Here is a 7,691-nt window from a genome sequence, read left to right on the forward strand (position 1 = left end):
GAGGTCGGCCCACGAGGCCGGAGCGCAGAGCAAAGTGCCAAGGACAGTGAGGACGGACACAGGGGACACACAGGAGCCCTGCGGGAGAGACGGTGCAGGGGCCGCACCGCAAGAAAGTGTCCTTGAAGCAGACAGACAGATGGGGCCACCCAGACAGAGAGACAGATGGGGCCACCCAGACAGACAGACAGACAGATGGGGCGCTCAGACAGACAGACAGATGGGGCCACTCAGACAGACAGATGGGGCGTTCAGACAGACAGACAGATGGGGCCGCTCAGACAGACAGACAGATGGGGCGTTCAGACAGACAGACAGATGGGGCCGCTCAGACAGACAGACAGATGGGGCCGCTCAGACAGACAGACAGACAGATGGGGCCACTCAGACAGACAGACAGATGGGGCCACCCGGAGAGACAGACAGATGGGGCCACCCAGACAGATGGGGCCACTCAGACAGACAGATGGGGCCACTCAGACAGACAGACAGATGGGGCACTCAGACAGACAGACAGATGGGGCCACCCAGACAGACAGATGGGGCCACCCACACAGACAGACAGATGGGGCCACTCAGACAGACACAGATGGGGCCACCCAGACAGACAGATGGGGCCGCTCAGACAGACGCTGCATGCACCAGTTAAAACTGACAGTAAGGTTCCAGCACCTGAGACAAACCAGGCAACTGTTTTTCATTTTGTGGCTAAAGCTTCCGTATCAGTCAGGCCTCACCTTTCCTTTCACCGCGGCAAATGCTAGAGAACAACGATGCTGAGGCATAGCGTTAAAAGGAGGACACTTTGTGACCCCAATTCAGTACCTGGCTAAGGTTTCAAAGCCACACCCACCTGCATTTCCCCAGGAGCGCAGTCTGGGTCATCAACAAAGAAACGGAGGGAAAGTCCCTAGAAAATGGACGTCGGGTCAGAACGACTGGCAAGCAGTATTAAAACCGCGTCATCAAGCAAATCTGCATAACTGTGTGACTGAAACAAACCTGTCGTGTGTAATTCTTGACAGTGAGAAGGAGAAAACACACAGAAGACAGACAGCAAGGTAAAGGTGTAAATGTGCCAGTTTCCTCGATTTATCTAGGGAAGATCAATAAATACATTTCATTCTTGATGGTGATATTTAGGCAATATGTGCTTTTCTCTTCTCTAGGAAAACGGGCCCCATAATTGAATCAATAAGCAATAGACAAAAAGCTGTAGATGACATTGAAAATGTTATTCAAGAATGATCTCTCGCGGGGTCCCAGGCCCAGGCAGCTCACAGGCTAGGCTTCCAGATGGTCACGGAGCAGATCACTTCCAGGCCAGACAGATGTTTCCAGAGAGCACAGGAAGGCGCCATGCACCCCAGGAACTCATTTCGCAGAGCGCACGCGTTCCGGAGGCCCAAGCCAGGATAGGTTGGAAAGGAAACTACGGGCAGGTGTCCTTGATGAATACAGATGCAAAAGTGACATGTGACATGCTGGAGCAGCGCATTAAAGACTGGGCAGCTGTACACACGCTGAAGCCCAGGGCAGGAGTCTGCAACACCGTACACGTCATAGGTACTCACCACACGCAGAAACCAATGGAGGAGAGCACGGCACGCATGGATAAATGCTGGAAAGACATTTGCAAAAACTTTTTAATGAACTAAGACTGAGAAATACTTTTCTGAACATGATTAAAAATATCTACTCGAGGGGCGCCTGGGTGGCTCAGCTGGTTAAGCATCTGGCTCTTGATTCTGGCGCAGGTCATGATCTCTCAGCATGGGAGTCTGAACCCAAGTGGGGCTTGGTAGTGACAGCATGGAGCCTTCTTGGGACTGACTCTCTCTCTCTCTCTCTCTCTCTCTCTCCCCCTTTCTGTCTCTCTCTCCCCCTCAAAATAAATAAATAAACTTTGAAAATATCTACTCCGACCACAAAGCTGACAGGGAGCGCCCTGCAGCACATCAGGGTGGTGTCCCACTGCAAGGCGCATCCCCACTGGAAAAGACAAGGCGCTCACTGCTCCCGCATCCCCTTGACCCCCGACTCCATAGCAAAATAAGTAAAAGGGCAGGGATCTACCAATCATCTATCAATTATCTATCAGGAAGGGCGGGGCAAAGTTGACATGACTCAAACATGCCTACCTGAAAAAAAAGGAAAGAATCAGAAAATACACAAATTTATAAAATTCCATTAACATGAATCTAAAAAGCAATAGTTTTCCTACATGCTAGTGTTAACAGAGCAACCATGAAAAAGGAATCCTATTCAGAACAATAAAATTGAGTATCTAGAAATTAACCTCACAAAAGCTATGTCAGCCCCCAATGACTAAAGCCACAGGCCGACAGGTTTCTGTAAGAATGGACTTGAACCCATGAATGAAGATAGCACGTTCCATATGGGAAGATCAATGTTAAGAAGATGTGCGTTCTCACCAAACTGAGGTACGAATTTGGTGCAAGGTCGTGCAGAACTCCAGTTGAATACTCTATGCAGAATAATGAAAAGCAAGAAAAGACAAGGAAATCCTTTAAGAAAATAATAATTTGGATGCACGTAGGACATTTCATGTCGAAATAAAGCTTCAATAAATAAATGGTGACACCGTAGGGCTAAAACACACAGTGCCTGCTGGAACGGACAGAGACCCAGAAATTGCCCAAAGAGGCCTGGGCGGTTAGCACAGAACACGCAGATCTGAGGGCCAACGCGCAGAGGCCAAGTGCCCAGAGCTGCCTGGCCACCTGGCCCAGATCCCGCTCCCCCGGCGCAGCCCCTGCACAGGCCACCTGTCTTTGCTGTAATTTCTTCGTCAGTGCAGTGAGGGTAAGAGTATCTACCTAATGTGTCCTTTGTGGGGGTTAAATAAGTTAATATATTTAAAGCCCTTCATAGGGTACCTGGCACATTGTAACCTTCATGTAAGAATTTATTAGGTAAAGGAAAAAAAATTGTTGGGAAAGTTAGTTAACTGGGGGGACTATGAATGAGACACATGTTCATACCACGTGCCCATTTAAGGGGCAGATGGGACACAAATTGCAAAATACAGTCACAAAGTCACTGGTTCAAAGTGTAGATAGATCTATGGTCATGCGGGAGTAAAGTGTCTCTAACCGGGAGTAAAGTGTTTCTAACCTGAGAGAGGAATGGGGAGGGGGGGAGAGACGGGGGAAGGGAGAGAGAGAGAAAGAAAGAGAGGGGAGGGAGAGAGGGAAGAAAGGCAGAAAGAGAGAGAGATGGTGGGGAGAGACAGAGAGAGGGGAGGGAGAGACAGAAGGAGGGGAGAGACAGAGAGAGGGGAGGGAGAGAGACAGAGAGAGGAAAGACAGAAAGAGAGAGGTGGGGGGAAGAGACGAGGAGGGGAGGGAGGGAAGGAGGGAGGGTGGGACGCTCTGGGAGACTGGGGACCAGGGAGGCAGTGACTCATGGGGACAAGCGCTCACCAAGCCGGGAGAGCTCGTTTGGGCGGGAGTTAAAGGAGAGGGTAAAGGGTCTACGCGAATGTAAAGTGTGAGCACAAGCACGTCAAGGCAACAACTGCATCCGGCATCGAGATCAGGAATTCCCACATTCTCAATCTTTATAGGAACCTTCAGAAAATATAAGCAGGACAATCAAAATGTCTCCAATAAACATCTTTTTTTTTTTTTTACATTAAAGATACTTTCTAAGGAACAGAGTCTCTGCCTCACAGCTTCAAGACCCACGGGAATACCAGGGATGATGCCTTTGTCCACACCAAGCGCCCGCCTGAGACCAGCAGCCTGCGCGTGCGCCCTCGGGACGCTGTCCGCCCCTCGCACACCGCGCTGTGACACGACCCGAGTCGTGACAGCACGCTCCCCGGGAAGCCCTCCTGCAGACGACGGCCGGCACTACGGGAATCCCGTCTCTCCGATGAGGGGGCCGGGCCCTGACGGCGGATCTGGCGCGGCTGTGACTCAGCCCGTGCGAGGCTGGCCCAGAGTCACGCAGGCCCCCAGGGATCTGGAGCGCGGAGCCGACGCCGTTAGACCAGGGACTGCGACGCGAGCCTTGCCCTTGGACGGGACTTGCAGGATTTTTTACAAATCGCTAGACAGCAGCGACTGTCAACGGGCCATCCTTTGCCACAATGAGCAGTGGGAATAGTTTGCTTCTAGTGCCTTCCGCCCTCCCCCAAGCCCCACCCTTCCGCACCTCCCTCCGTTTTCCCACCAGGGCCCGTGGAGACATGAGCAGAGAACCAGGCTGAGCCCACGACACAGGCTCCCAGATGCCATCTAATCACAAGGATCCTAACGACAGAGGTGCCGGGAAGGCAGGCAGAGCATGTGGTCCGGGTGGTGGTGGGAGGAAGCCCACGCCCCAGAGCCGCAGCACCCCAGCCCGCCCACAGACACACCGCCTGCCCCTCGGCCTCCCCCACCCCTGCACCCCTACTGGACCCGTCAGGTCTCCTTCAGGGCCTGTGTCTGTGGGAGCCCAGGGAGCCCAGAGGCTGAGGTGATGCTCCTGGGTGACCAACGCCTTCACTCCCCCCACTGGCGGGGACCAGGCGGGCCGGGCGCCATCCCAAGGCCAAGCAGAGGTTTAGAGGGTGCACTCCAGGGGGAGGTGGGACGGACGGAGGACGGCGTGTGTCCTGGGGTCAAAGGGCTGGGACAAGAAGACCAAGCCTATTTCCTTCTCTTCCACCCAGCATCCAAAGGTCCAGGCTTGGCCAAACTCCGTACTTTTATCGAACCTCTTCACCTGTAAAATCCGCCAGTGCCCCCACACAGCGCTCCTGCCGCCTCTTCTGAGTAAGGAGGGTGTGCGGGTCGGAGAGGCTGTACGTGAGGGGAGGTTGCACGGGTGAGAGGGGTTTGCAGGTCAGACCGGGAGGCAGTGAGGTCAGGGAGAGGGTCTACAGGTGAGCGAGGGCGGTGGTGCAGATCAGAGGGCAGGCTGTGCAGTGAGAGAGGGAGGGCCTGCGGTCAGAGAGAGGTTGTGCGGGTGGGGTGAGGGAGGGCGAGCGGGGCGTGCACAGGGCTCCTGAGGCTCACCCCTCAGAGGCAGAGGGGAGCTGAAGGGCCCCTCCGGGTTCAAGGAAGACCAGAAGCATAAAACGGTCGGTTGCACTGGAGACGCAGGGTGAGTGCGATTATAATATTATTTGCCTCGAGACGTGACTCTTTTAATTTCACTGGAGAACCCAGCTTTGGACAGGAAATCAATGGTCTGTTGTTATCAACGGCGGAGAGGAAATAAGGCCCCACACGCGTGGGCGGCTGTCTGGGCTGTGATTTATTGAAGAGCAGGCTGAGTCTCTGGCGAGAAGACAAGGGAGGGTCTGCACTCCGCGAGATGCCAGGCCCGCACCAGGCCCGCACCCCCACCACGCCCGCCCTGGTGGAAGCCTGTGGGCTGCAAGGTCACAGACACGGGTTCGGGCGCCCTGCCGCTGCGTGGGGACGCAAGGAGCCACCGGCCTGGACAGAGGCGGACAGCTGCCGACCTCGGCGGAGCTCCGGGGCAGGCGTGGAATCGTCGGCAAGCAAAATGGGCGCTTTCGGCCGCAATCACCTTGGCGGGCATGCTCACGCGGTGCAGAGCGCACATAAGCCCGCACGCGTGCAGAGCCACTTTATTTGGGTTTGTCCTCGGAGCACGCGCTGTTCCCTAGCTTTTGTAATTCCACCTTTTGGAAGGCAAAAACCATCCCTCTGCAGAACTGGGTTTTGATTTGCTGCTGTTCACCGGACAGGAACCCCTTCCCAGGAAGAAAGAGCGCTGTGCTCGGCGCACCGCATCGCCTCGTCCCTCCTAAATCCACCCCATCTGCAGCCGGAGCCCCGGGGAGGCCGTCCAGGCAGCACGCATCCTGCGTCCCTGACACGGTCCCCGGGCGGCTCAGGCGGCACCGGGAACAGAGAATGCGTGGGAGGGGGGCCAGCAGGGGGCTCCCGGGAGGCGGCCACACACCACCGGCCACACCGCCCTGGCAGGCCACAGTCACCAGTCCAGGGAGGCCATGTCCACCCCCCTGGAGCCACGGACAGCCTCAGGGCTGGCGGGTGGCGGTCCTGGGGGAAGGGAAGTGCTCAGACCACCAACACGAGTCGGGGCCCCGGGCCGGCGCCTGCACGCACCTCACCGATGAGCACGGGGCGAGGGGTCCAGGACGCGGTCAGCGGGCTTCTGCCGCCAGGGGAGAAAGGGCTGGCACATGGGCCAGCGGCCTCAGGGCTCCGGCTGCACAGTCCGCCCCCCCTCCCCCTTCTGTCCACAGGGCAGCTCACAGAGTGGCCCCTGGGTGAGGGCGGCATCTTTGAACAGCTCAATGACAAAACCATGCACGCTTTTGTGATTTCATTCATTCCGGATGGCCTGAGGAGGTGTTACAAGCATTACACATTTATTCAGGAACAAATCAGATTTATTACAAAGATAAAATACTGTGAAATCGGCGTGTGCTCCTCTGGCTGGCACCTGCTGCTAGCCCCCCAGCCCCTCCTGTCTCCCCTCCCCCACGCCACCCCCACGCCAACGGGGTGAGCAGGGGCAGGCCTGCCAAGTTCACTGGTCAGCTGGGGGCGGAGCGCTAGAGACAGACAAGGGGGCGGAACAGATCACTGCACTCCAGAGCGAAGGGCCTCAGAGGAAACAGAGTCACGGGCGTGGTCAGGGACAAACAGGCCCCTCCTGGGCTTTGCTCCCGCTCTGACCAACTGCCACCAATGAGGCAGCTTGGAGAGCGTGGGTCAGAACCGAGAGGCAGGCCCCCGCGTGGGCAGGCTGCTGCCCGGGCCCACCAGCCCCGCCAGGGCTGCAGGGCTGAGGGCCGCCTCCCCTCCGAGGCATCCGTCTGCATCCCTGGCAGGCGGCCCTCCCCTGTGGCGCCCTCCCAGCCAGCAAGTCGGGGTGAGCCCTTCACGCTGCCTCACTGACCCACCTGCCCCCTTCCCACCTTCAAGAACACACGATTCCCTTGGGCACAGCCGCATCACCTGGGAAGGTCTCCGCTCTCACCGCCTGCACCCTTCACGGCCTCTGCAAGGCCCGCCTTTCGCCGTGCGCCCTCCACAGCGGCTACCCTGCGCGGGCACCGGGGGCCGGGCTCCCCCAGGTTCCGTGCACGTGGACTGGGACCTGACTGCTGACACACGGCAGCCAGGTAGACACTGGGAAGACGTGCCTGGCGAGAGGTGGCAAGTGTCCGGCCCCGGGTCTGGACGAGCCAGGCCTGCCTGGGGGCGCAGGGGCTGTGGGCCTGGTGCGCGGTGCCCTCCGGCTCTGCGGAAAGGGCAGTCGGAACCATTTAAGATTTTAAGCACGAGAATGACATAATCTGATTTATATTTTTTAAAGATCACTCTGTTATTTGACATTTGAAATGATATTTGAGATGTGTCTTGAGAGTACAGGTAGGATTTAGACGGACGGGGGTGAGACGCGCGCTCCAGGTCCGGGGGGAGGGGCCGGGACGCAGGCCTGCAGGNAGGTGGAGGGGTCCTGGGGCAGCGCAGGATGCTCCAGAGATGTGGGGTCCCCGTGTCCCTCTGCTCCTTAACAAGGGATGGATGGCGCCGAGGCGGCCAGCCAGCGGCCGCCTTACGTCGTCATTAGATGCCATTAAAGAATCAATAACGGGAAAAGGGGATCTCTCTGCAGAAGGTCAGAGCTGGGCCGCATTGAGGGGCCTGCGCAGGGCGCACGCGGGGTCT

General features: G+C 57.1%; 1 long non-coding RNA gene across 1 annotated transcript in view; it reads right to left on the bottom strand.

The window, feature by feature from the left end:
• Positions 1-1,138: 1,138 nt before the first annotated feature.
• LOC144220700 (uncharacterized) overlaps positions 1,139-7,691 on the bottom strand; it is a 35,986-nt gene continuing 29,433 nt past the window's right edge. The window contains exons 4-5 of the long non-coding RNA XR_013331827.1: positions 1,575-1,621; positions 1,139-1,447 (exon numbers count right to left, since the gene is read on the bottom strand). This is a non-coding gene — a long non-coding RNA (uncharacterized LOC144220700). The remainder of the gene's footprint in view (positions 1,448-1,574; positions 1,622-7,691) is intronic.

This window comes from Crocuta crocuta, unplaced genomic scaffold (assembly GCF_008692635.1).
Source record: "Crocuta crocuta isolate KB4526 unplaced genomic scaffold, BGI_CrCroc_1.0 scaffold129, whole genome shotgun sequence".
NCBI classification, from domain to species: domain Eukaryota; kingdom Metazoa; phylum Chordata; class Mammalia; order Carnivora; family Hyaenidae; genus Crocuta; species Crocuta crocuta.